The sequence below is a fragment of the Herpailurus yagouaroundi genome, unplaced genomic scaffold (genome assembly GCF_014898765.1).
Source record: "Herpailurus yagouaroundi ecotype Mexico unplaced genomic scaffold, PumYag 164, whole genome shotgun sequence".
NCBI classification, from domain to species: Eukaryota; Metazoa; Chordata; class Mammalia; order Carnivora; family Felidae; genus Herpailurus; species Herpailurus yagouaroundi.
In genome coordinates, this window is record NW_024412405.1 from 36,799,055 (window position 1) to 36,811,518 (window position 12,464).

Here is a 12,464-nt window from a genome sequence, read left to right on the forward strand (position 1 = left end):
TTGGTTGATCATTAAGATAGAAAAGTAATGTACAGGGCTTGGAGAGCTTTGAGGATTCTTCTCCATATTTGCATTGTAGGCCAAGAGGAGTCTAAGGTATCTGAGACAGGGTGGGGAGTAGGGAATATTGAAGAAAGAACAAGGTATACAGACAGATCAAGTCAGATGAGAAGTCATTTAGTGTAGGTGAATGATAAGGACTAAAAAAATTTACCAATGAGTTGCAAAGTAAAGGCAGCAGCAGAGTATGTTTGGGGGAGGTTGAGGAGAATTTTTCCAATTCTCTTCCAATTTTTACCAATTTTTCATCTGAGCAAAAAGATTCAAACATACTTTTAATTTTTGTTCAGTAATGAAATGAAATTATATTTAAGAAAGTGCTCTCAAAAAAGTTAAAAAGCAAAAGCTGTACAAGATCTTTTCACATAATTTTATGAATGATACATTTTTAACCAAGGCAAATGATCCAGGACTATGGGAATTCAAAGACTGATAGTCCTCCTTTCTTTATTGCTTATTATAGCATCATCCAAACTGGAAACAGTGGAATGACATTAACCAGTCTGATCTTCATAAGTCAATATGTTAACAAAACATTGCATTAGCGTAACATCTGAAGTCACAATATTGCACTATTCACATAATTTTCTATAGGTTGTTTCCTATTGAATAATAAATTGGGCTTGGATGTGAAAATTGAGGATGGTGACTTTCATTTCTGTAATCTGAAGATTCCAAAGCCTGAAAATCAAAAGTTTATCTCAAGTACATCTAAAGATAGCAGTAAAAAGTGGTCTCATGATGGTGCTGCCTACCCTGACTGTGAAACATTGTGCTATGCACTATTTCCCTTATGCATTATGCCCATTAAAAATGTTTCTGCTAAAATTTGTAGTGTAATAGTGACTTGAGAAATACACAGAAAGGAAGGAAATGTTTGGTCAAATTACTACTTAATTATTCCAAAGCTGCAGCGACTGGCTTTGTTTTGCCCTCCTGCACTGAATAACTTCTGATGCAATCAAACTGAAAAGTCAGGAAATTAACTTTTATGGAAATTGAGTCATGCATTAAATGCATTTCCAATTCTGATACTGTTTATTTAGTAACCAGTAAAACTGAACCAAGCTGTACTATGAATTGACGGATCAGGACTTCAAATAAGCACTTCCGTTTCCTTCAGTATCTCTACACTTGGCTGGCCACAGTTTCTAGGAATTTTGTTTTTTTATATTATTTAAAATAGAGGATACAATGTTTATGCTAAAGTGATTTTTTAGTTTTTACCTGTGACAAAAGTTTTTACTTTTTATTTTTTTTAACGTGTATTTTGTTTTTGAGAGAGAGAGAGAGAGAGAGAGAGAGAGAGAGACAGCGTGCACAAGCAAGGGAAGGGCAGAGAGAGAGAGAGAGAGAGAGAGAGAGCGAGAGAGAGCCTGACACGGAGTTTGAACCCACAAACCATGGGAACATGACCTGAGCCGAAGTCAGATGCTTAACTGACTGAACTACTCAGATGCCCCTGTTTTTTGTTTTTTGTTTTTTAATTAAATTCTTTTCACCTACTACCTGTTGTTCATTTTTTTTTTCTTTTCTCTAAGTGGCCCTCAGATAACCTTATTAATATCGAGGGAAGCCTGCAACAATTATATTCAGTTCAGACTTACACTTTCGAGTAAGACCATGTTATCTGTAAGTAGAAAAGAACTTACTATAGTGTAGTTAACATATATGTGTCTTTGTATAATATGTATGTGTATGTGTGCATGTACCTATATTTACAGAGACTTTTAAACAAATACAAAGATATTAAAACTATTTAAGATTGTACTGAGCTATCAGAAGAATGAAGTGGATGTACCACTATTTTTTTCAAAATTCATGTACTAAGCTTAATTAACTGTTTGCCTATATGGCCATAGTCTCATGATACTTATGTTTCCATTTTCTTTGGTTTGTCAGTGTGAGGTGGTATGTTTGCATCTTTCCGTCGTATCTTTTGGTGAGAGCGATGTCGTGAGGCTCTTGGCCTACCAATATGTTCATAGAACTGTAGAGACAATTGTCTTTCTAATTGTGGCCTGTATTAATGAATCATCAGTTCAGCTTTGTAGATAGTCATGATTAACCATTTTGTCCCTGACTATGTAGTCACGCCTTAGGATCTGCTAAAGAAATGCTAGATTTGTTAGAATGTAGTGCCTTGTAAGAGCATTTGAGGACGTGCACCTAGAAAGTTTGTTCTAGCATAGACGGTATCTGGTCTAATGCAAGAGCACGTTGACTTTGGAGTTAGGTTAACCCAGAAATGAGTCAAAAGTTACTTAGTTTTTTAAGTTTCCACATCTTTAAAATGTGCATGATAATGCTTTCCTCGGCGATATGGTGTCGGAATTACATGAAATAATGTATAACTTTTCTATCGTATAATATGCGCTCAAGGGATATTTGTTCCTCCTGCCTCCGCATGTTCTTTATTGTAGGGGTTGGCAAAACATCTACTCTGACACCTGCAGAGTGTCTTACCAGCCTGCAGATTGAACACTTTGTGTTATATTTTCCAATCTATTTGCATATTGATGATAGAAACCCTGCATTCTAAGAAGTAGAAACATAACCAGATTACTGTGTGATGCCTAAAATATGGGAATAATTTTGGTGACGCAGCTACTACCTTAGAGGGTAATTGCTTCATTCTGTGTCTGTTTTCAGAAGAGAGTGTAAGTGGTACTAAATTCTAATTATGTGTATACCAATTTGTAGTTGAACAATATTGCAGTTCTCCCTGATTAGCATGAGCATCAGAGAATATGATTTCACTTCAGGTTAATGTTAATCCAGAGAGTCACATCACTTAATATCATTTTGAAAATTTGTTTATTAAAAACATTTGTTTGACATTAGAGCCGCCCACTCTTTGTTGTTGTTGTTCTTTTGTTTTTTGTTGTGTGTGTGTGTGTGTTTGTTGTTGTTTCATTTCTTTTTGACAGACGTTAGAGTGACTGGACTGTGCCATTAATCTATTTATAAGAAATAAAATTAAAACCTTACAGATAATTGTGCATAGTTTGTGAACTAATGCAAAACAACTACCTTAATGGGGATTATTTGTATTCCATTTCCATTGGTTTACTCCAAAGATATATTCTCAATGATAATAAAGTAATAAAAGATTGTTTTCACAGCTGTTTGTCTTTGATTACATATTTCTTTGAAGTACTGTAATAAGACAGACTTTGAACCTGGAAAGGGATCAAATAATGAATTGTTCTGCTTTGTGAAGCTTAAGAAGGGATTTTATTGTCGAAACATATAGTGCGACATATTTTTTCTTCTAACAGTTAAATAATGGTTGAAAGTACTGTGAGATCATTACAGATGGACTAGATTAAAGGGCTTGGGGCCAAGTGTGAGTGATCGTTACCAAAAAATTGGTACTTTGGTTTTAAAAGTCAGATTTTATAATTACCAAATATTTCAATGGTTTACTTTTGAGTAAAAATAGTATATTATAAAGAGGCTGGAATATCTTCTCATCTTATAATATTTATATCTAAGGACAATATAAAACTTAAATTCCTGAATCCCAAGAGACTCATTCCAAATTTGTTATCCACTTCACATTTAGGAAGATTAGATTGATGAGATTCTATAAATTAGACTAAATGTCATTAGATAAAAGAACATTAACAAACATCATATGGTTTTTCTAGTATCTGAAATAACAATTTAGAAAGTGTAACAGAAAGTTCAGTTGTAGCATTCTCAATAGATTTTCAGATGTTATATATTAATATGACTGTAACTATCATTCCATCTAAATTTTCTCTTAAGAATCACTTAATGTTTATTGATCAGCACACATGTGGTGGGTATTATAAAAATAATAGAATTAGGCATAATCAATGTAGTATTTTATTTTGGTTCAACCTGGGATGTATGTACTATTTTGTGTAATTAAAAAGCATCAAATGGTAATGGAGTAGACATTTCAATATTGTATATTTTGTTATCAAAGTTATAATGCAACAGCAGGCTGCTTTTGTAAATATTTGGAAGTTCCTGACTATTGCAGAGCAAAAGATTAATATTTATGTGTGCATTTTGGGGTCTCATTATGAGTTTAATATTTTTTCCAAACTAGTTTTTGTTGTATTTAGAAGAAACTTTTTTTTTCTTTGTTTAAGATATAAACCTTTCAAATGATAATTTTCATGGAAATACTAGACAAAGGAATATTGTAACTTTAGAGATTTTTATGATGAAGGTGTGTTTAAGAGATGTCACTTTGATATTTTTACATTATGTCCTACATTTGTCAGCTAAAACCAGGATATTGCCTCAATGAGAAAAAGCATGTTCTGCACTTGTCAAAAGGCAGTAAGTAATGATTAAAATAGCAGTGTGAAACGCTAGGAGATTAAAGTGATGCTAATGATAAGTGAGAGAAGAAAAGGGCAAGCTATATTTTAATCCCTGAGAGAATGGTTAATGACTTCTATTGCCTGAGATTAAACTAAACCTGTCTCATCAGCTTTTTCTGCCTGGTGAAAAAAAGCTCTCTCCACTTTAATTTATTAAAGTCTTTTAAGGAAGCACATTGATCTACAGAGGTTAAACTTTTAAAAATTGTGCAAAATACACACAAATGCTTTAACAAAAGTGTGATTTTGTTGCTTTTAGGCATGCTCACAGATTTATAAAGAATGCATTGTCTATGCCATAGTAAGTTTAATTAAGGAATTTTAATTACCTAAACTAGGAGGTTTGTTCCTTTAAAACACCAGAACATATTCATATTACTGTGTAGGCACGGGGCAAGTATACTATAGAGATCAGTCTATATGAAGAGATTAAATTACACTAGTGATTACTGCATGGTTTGTTCAGAATAATACATGTACTGTTCAGAAAAATGAAATCTTGTTTTAAAAAACTTTGAGCACTGTAGTAAATTAGAATCTATAAATGAATCGATCTGCTGTTAACTTTAGTTAGTATGCTTTTGTGAATTTCAATGTTTGACAATTTAGTTGGTAGTTCATTTCTGGAATAGTTTTTTTTTTTTTTTTTATCCTTTACCCATCCTCAACGGTGGAGATGATGCCCACCTTTACTCAAGTATTGTACAACTAATATTCATCTTATTCTAGTGGGATAAATAGTGTGTGTGTGTGTGTGTGTGTGTGTGTGTGCGCATGCACGCGTGCATTTGTATGCATGTATGTGCCTAATGGTGTGGAGATAGGAAGATGGAAAATGACAAGAAATACACCCAAATCCTTTCTATGACTTTGTAGGCCCTATACTTACATTTACCAACATTATATCTTAATTATTTTCGGTCATTTATCATCAACAGAACAATTTCTACCAAGTCAGGTCAAAGTAGTTTATTGATTCATTGTTATAGGGGAGAAGTGATTTCTGCTTTCTAAGAAGGTATACTTCTGCTTTCTAGAGTCATATAAATGCTACCATGGTTCAAAAGTTGCTGATTTTTTGCAAAAGTAAATTTTTATTTGCATTTAAATACCGAAATGACTTTCTAACTCAGCTATTTCATAACAGAGTTGTACCTCAGTTTAGAAGAAATTTATCATTTGATCACTTTAGCAAAGTTTTTGACTTTTTTGTTTTGCTTATTTTTGCTTTTGCTGGTGGTGGTATTCTTTGTAATCTCATTATTAATACTATCTTAAGAGTATATTTCTTTCTACTGACTAAACCGAGAACCATAAGTAAGATCTTTTCTAAAATTTCATTATCTAAAATATTTTTAAAACTTTATTTCATACATAACTTTTTAGGCTAGGGAGTTTAAATGCAATACATTCTTTGATGTTAATGAAACACCAATTTTTCTGAAGGCCATGTAGCCCTAATGAGCAGCTTCTTATAAAAGAACATTTAATCAAGGTTTATTTTTAACTTGTTTAAACAGATCTAATAGTTTGTGCTGATTTCATTTCAGTATAATAATTGCTAGCAATCCTATTAGTAAGTCCTGGTACAAGGAAGGTAACACAAATTCCAATCTAATGAGAGCAGTGTTACGGCAAAAACCATGTCGTCAAGGAAAGATCTGTGTTATATTGGACAGAGGCACCTGGATATTCTGTCCATAGTTTTGTTTCCATAAAATTCTCAGTCTTGAATTACTAATATTTACATGGATTTTACTAGCTTTAGTTAACAGAGATTCCTATCGCCATTACAACAGGGACAAAGTTAATGAAAACAACACTTATTTAAGGGGACGTTTTGGGAAAAGAAATTATATTTACCACCCAAGCATATTTGGTATGGATCACTTTCTTACAATAAAGCCTGTTATATAATGTAGTTATAATTTGTACCTATGGTGCATATAAAAACCAATCTTTGAGTGCCTGTTTTCTTTTGTGAGCTTCAGATTGGAGCAAATGAAATGTTACTGGAATATGGGACATATAAGTGGTATACCTGATAGATTTGAAGGATGATTTAGACTACCAAAATATTATAGTTTTAAAGATAGGTGACAAAAGAGTTCTATTAAGAGCCAAGTGTTTTAGATTTACTTACTATTAACTTACTATTAGAATTGGCTTAAAGCAGCATTATGATACTTCAGGTTGTTCAGTGAATGCAGGATTTCATTGCATTTAAGAATGAAAACAGCAAAACTCAGAAGTAAGACTCTTTTGGTAGTGAAAATAGAAGAAGGCAAGGATTTCAGGCCTAATAATGAAAGTGAATATCTGCCAAGTTCAGGTTATAATCTTTTAAACTTTTTATTACTTAATATGACACAGTGACATTTAAAATATGGAGAAATTGAAGATAAATAATATGGAGTGAATGGCAGAATTGATTTAAAATTTTAAAGCTGTACTAAAAGTATTCTAATGCACTGAAGGGCATTTGTAAGTTATACATTGTTTATAGGTTTCTGATTAGAATCCCAAAGCATAATGTATTACAGCTTGCCTTTCCCATGATAGAGAAAGAATATTGTCTGTAGAATATAGTGGATAGTAAAATTTAGCCTCCTTTTTCATGTAAATCATCTGCTTTTTGTGAAAGGTCTTTATGCATAGGATCATGTCACATGTTATTAATTTCAATCAATAACTGATATATTTGGTCTTTCTGGAAGATTTCTTTATGAAGAATATTATTTATTGCTCCAAAGAAATTAAAATTAGAGTAATGGTGTGAGAAGCCTGATTTTTATACCCTCACTATAAGAAATAATGTTTCACAAGAGTACTAAAATCGTGATATTCTGATAACTTGATAACTTAAAAGTTTTTTTTTTTTTTTTTTGGCTACATTTGGTTAAAGAGTATCTGATTTACATTCTGTGTTTTATGAAAGTGATCCTACCAACGCAAACATTATTATCAACTAGGGTGCACAATAACAGTGTAGATTCATTGGTCTCATCCTACATATGCTGAATTTCACATTCTGGAGGTGAAACTGAGAAATTCGTACTTTTAAAGAAGTTCTACAGGTGTTTTTATTGTGCACAAAGTTTTGCAAACTACTTTTTAGAGAAAAAGGTCCAGACTCTATTGGCTTAGTGAAATGGCCCTTATTTAGCACTTTGCACCTAAAATGAACCTAGAAAAATTTAAGATATTTTGTGTAGAGTATATGTATTAAATTGTTAAGAAGCATTTAGAAAAAATATTGGAAAGACGTGTGTGGCTTTAAATATAAGTAAAAGGCACATAGATGTCAAATTTAGGACATCTTTCACTGACACTGTATACTCAAATGAATTATGTCATCTGGCTCAAGTCCCTATTCTATCTTAACTGCAAACAAACTCACACTATTTGTACTGAATGCTTATACACATTGCATTCTGAATACTAAGTTGGAATGTATTTACAAATCTGAAAGAACTGCAATGTTTAATGCATAGGTCGCCATAGAAACTAATTAACTTTTATTTCTATGTCAAGCTAAAGTAGTCTAATACAGATGAAAATTGTGGCAAAGGAATTATAGTATCAAAACTAGGGGGAGAAAAAGCACCAACACTCAGCAAATGTGCAATCGAAATGCATGATGGCAAATAACTCAGCAGTGGGTTGTTCTTAATTCCAGTGATTATGATGTTAAAAACTGTCCAGATAGAGTCCACATTTTCCTTGAGCTGTTTGAGCAATTTAAATGGAATTTGGCAAACAATAGAAGCAGTATACCATCTATCAAACAATGCCAGGAAAGGTTTTCAGTTTAAGGATTATTCCATATTTTATTCCAGCTGCTTTATTTTGTTCTAAAATTACCTGTCTTTTTTTGAATTAGGAAAGAAAAAAACAAATGGCATCTTTATTGTTCATTCATTGTGCTCAGCACCATAGAGCTGTTCTTATAACACTTTTAAAAGTGCATAAACTACATTGCTTCTCGGCCTTTTGGCTAAGATCAAGTGTAAAAGTGCACAAACTACAAACATTTTACTTTCTTGAGGGCAAATACTGTACATTTTGCATTTTTCCCCACTCCCATTTATTGAATATGTTTTCGTCCTAAGGAAAGCAATATGTGAGTATAAAGAATGAATTTTCATTACCTCCTGTTATATCCCACACCTTCCTACCTGCATGAGGCTTCTCCCAGTCCTGATCATTAGAGAAATAAACACCCCTCTTGTGGCCTTATACTCATTTCAAAAAGAAAGGATGGGCAATAGGAAATCCATAAGTTATTTTGGTTTTGATGATGGCATGTCTTATTTTAAGGAGTGCTGATGCAGGTATAGCTAATGATTAAGAATATTCAAATAAAAGAGGTTGAGTAACACTGTTGAGTTTTCAGAGGCAATAACGGGACTTCTATTACTGAAATAGTTTTAGTGAAAATGTGCTTATTCTGATATTCTAATTTCATGATAGCCCATAATAATACTAATAGTAATAGTAGGGATTTTCAGAATTAAACACATAAACACTACACTATCATTAAAAATGCTGAATTTTGCCCCAGGGACTAAATTACATAGTATTGGAAAATACTGCTTATCTGCTGCTTAAAATATCCTTAATTTTAAGAAATCACATTCTTCTCATCTCACTGAAACTTACACAGAAGAAAAAGTGTTAAAGGGCTAGGAAAATATTATTTCATCATTCCTGTTCCATTAGAATTCACTTGGGTGGCTGAGAAAATGGTTTATGGATTAGAGAGAGAAGAACAAGCTAAAACATTTCATACCTTCATCTCTGATAAATTCCCCAAACTCATTCTTTGCATCTGAGCCATAAATAACAACCATGCTTTTTGCTAAAAAGAGCTTTTTTCCTACACCAGGTCTTTTGTCTTGGAGATGAATGCTATAATAAATTTGAAGTCTTAGGGGGGGCATTGTTTGAACTATAACATTATGGTTTACAACTGTTGCTTCTATTATGAGGAGGATAAAAAGCGACTATGAAGCTTGATCTCTGTCATAGAAATGGATTAATATTTCAGTCTTCAATGTGGGTCAAGTGTATGATTCTCCCCAAAGCAATTCACCATGATTAATTTTTATTATGTGGGCATTCAGATTCTCTTTATATTCTTATGTATTTTATCCCCCCACCAAATCACCCCTCAAAATACTATAACTTAGCTTTTCGTTTTACATAACAGCAGAGAGATGGGATTTTTAGATCTTATTAAAATGTTCATAAAACCTTATGTAAATAAGCTAAAATTTCTAAATTTCTTCCTTTGTGAAAATTATAGGAATAGCCCAGATTATAATAGAAACTTAAATCATTGTATCAATAATAAAATTAAGTTAGTTTACTGATAAACAATGTCAAATAGTATGATATTTCAGTTGCCAAGTAATATGATATTTTAGTCTCCCAATGATTAAGTAATTAGTCATCAGGAAAATGTAGTGTCACTGGGGGAAAAATGGAAGTTGCATAAAGGTGTAGTGTTTATGATCTGTTTTATCTGAAGGGAGGGGAGTCTCAACCAGAAAAGAAGATCTCTCCTTGACTTTGTTATCTTACTCTATCATTCTAGCCTGTGAGTTTTCATGTACATTGTGCATGATGCTAATCACTACAAAACTTTGAAAAATAACTTTTTTTGGTCCTCATCTAAGACCTTTTTGCAGGAAGATACTGACACTTTTTATGTGTAAATAATTTCATGTATTAAAATCATTTTCTTTGGGGCTTTTATTCTTTCCTAGCTTCTGGGAAATTTAAGGGACTTCAAAACATTACATTTCAGTATTCATATTAATTCCTACAAAGTCTTTGTAAGAGCAATCAGCAAGTCGTATGTGTTTATTTTATCAGTTATTGTTGAGGGCCTACTGCCCACCAGTCACATCAGTTATAAATCCAAGCAATCCACGACTTCCATCTGCAGGAAGCTCAAACATCCAGGGTACACAATTACATAGGGAGAAAGAATTACAGTCACTGGGATCAGATATAAAGAGGTTGCATGATGTTTCGTGTAGCTATATATAATTCAGTTTCATTAGGCAGCATATCTCAAACCTGGCTGCACCCTAGAAAAATCTAGGCTGCTCTTAAAAAATACGGATGCCCAGACCCTACTTCACACTAACAAAATAGAAATCTTAAGAGATGAGTGAAGCCAGGCCACTGAGGTTTTTAAAACCTTCCCAGGTGATTATACACTCTAATGTACCTCGAGGGTTGAAAACTGCTGGATTAGAACTGAGAGCAGAAAGGGAAAAAGGTAAAGAGGGGAGGGAATTTGGGGGGGCGGGGGGTGGGGGTAGAAAAGTGGTTGTAAGGACCTCACTGTTAGTTTGAACCTGTTTTAGCCCCAGGCTCTGTTATTCTCTAATCCAGTGATTTTCGATGAGTTAAATCTGGGAACATTACTGGTAAAATTGGGGGTCTCAAATCCCACTTCCTATGGTTGATAGAAAGAGTAAATAAGATGGTATATAAAAGCATTTTAACAGTGCCAGGCACATGCAATGACAACTATTATTATTGCTGTTTAAAGATGGGTTGGAGTGATAGGCAGGGCCGATCATGAAGGCTGTCATTTAGTCTATGGAGTTTAGATTATATTCTGAAAGCAATGAGGAAATATTACGGATGAGAAAGACTTACTACAGCACATTACATAACCAAATTTGCATGGCATAAGCAAAACTTTAGCAGCCAACTGGGGGTCCAGTTGGAAAGTGCAGTACAATTGGAGGTGTTAACCTTCAAAATAAAACTGCCAGTTACTTTACCAGCAAAAGATGGGTGTATTCAAGAATAACAGAGAATTGTACTCCAGGACATGCAAGGTATGTCAATTCCCAGGAGCAAAGGAGATGAACTGCACTCTTGTAGAGGAAAGCAGGAAGTTGGGAGGAGCTGTTACAAACAAAAAAGTCCATTGGTATAAACTGGGAGTGTGAAGCATAGTGACTTTTGACTGGCTGAGTTGTGATTGTCTCTCATTTGCTGGGGTGTTGCCAGGGGGGGAGGAGGAAGCCTTCCTACTCTGTGCTGCCATAGTAAAATAGTATTGACAGGCAAGGCACAAGTAGGTCTCTCTCTTCTGGTTGGGTCTGCAATGTACAATGAGTCGTAGGGCATGACGGCGCCCCCTGCCAAACCTGATTCCACCCTAGTGATGTTTCCTTTTCTTAATTTTCACAGAGGCAAGAAGCCTAGTTAGGAGACTATTGTTAACAGTCTGGGTAGCAAATAAATAGAGCCTTTGCTAAGACAGTCACCACAGGAATGGAGAGGGAGAAGTGGATGTAACAGTGCCTTAAAGGCTAGAAAGAACTAGTGGAATATGATCACATATTAGGTGTTTGTTAATGAGAGGAGATGCAAGGAGCAGGTGAAGTCAGAAGTTAATGTCTTCCAAATGTCTGGTTTGTATGAGTTGATGGATGGTTCAGCAGGAAAGGGAATACAAAAGGAGGAGCGGAATTGGGAAACGGTGACCAATTCATGGAAATGTATTTGTGATAAGTGTGCAATAGCCAAATGGTGGTGTCCAGAGTTAGTTAACGGTATTTATATCAATGGGGGGACCACTTTGCACCTTACTTGGAAATTGAAAATTGGAATGAATGGGAATTCTTGGAAAAGGTGATTTAGAGAGAGAGGGAAGAGCTAAAAATGAAACTCTGAATAGTATTTACTTTTTAGGAAAATCAGGAGAGGATTCAGTGAAAAAAGGAGGCGTGGTTAAAGATCTAAAAAGATAATCAATTACAGTGTTGTTACTAAAACCAAAAGACCAATATATTTCAAGATGTAAACAGCTATCAAGGTGCCTAGGAAATCAGTCTACAGAGAATTCTCCTACCGGAGATGGAGTAGTCGCATATTTACTGCATTGGCATATCTTCAAACCCTAAAGAGTAAAAAAGTAAAATGAAAACTTTCATGTGTTGAGCATAGATTAAGCACCTGTATAAGCACAACTAGACCAGGCAATTATTAGATGTGTGGAGTGAAACA

General features: G+C 34.0%; 1 protein-coding gene and 1 pseudogene across 1 annotated transcript in view; both read left to right on the forward strand.

Moving 5' to 3' along the window:
* The window catches only part of DACH1 (dachshund family transcription factor 1), a 443,609-nt gene that overhangs the window by 97,402 nt on the left and 333,743 nt on the right, over positions 1–12,464 (forward strand). The gene's annotated exons all lie outside the window — the stretch shown is intronic.
* On the forward strand, positions 8,402–8,549 carry LOC121037979 (uncharacterized; annotated as a pseudogene).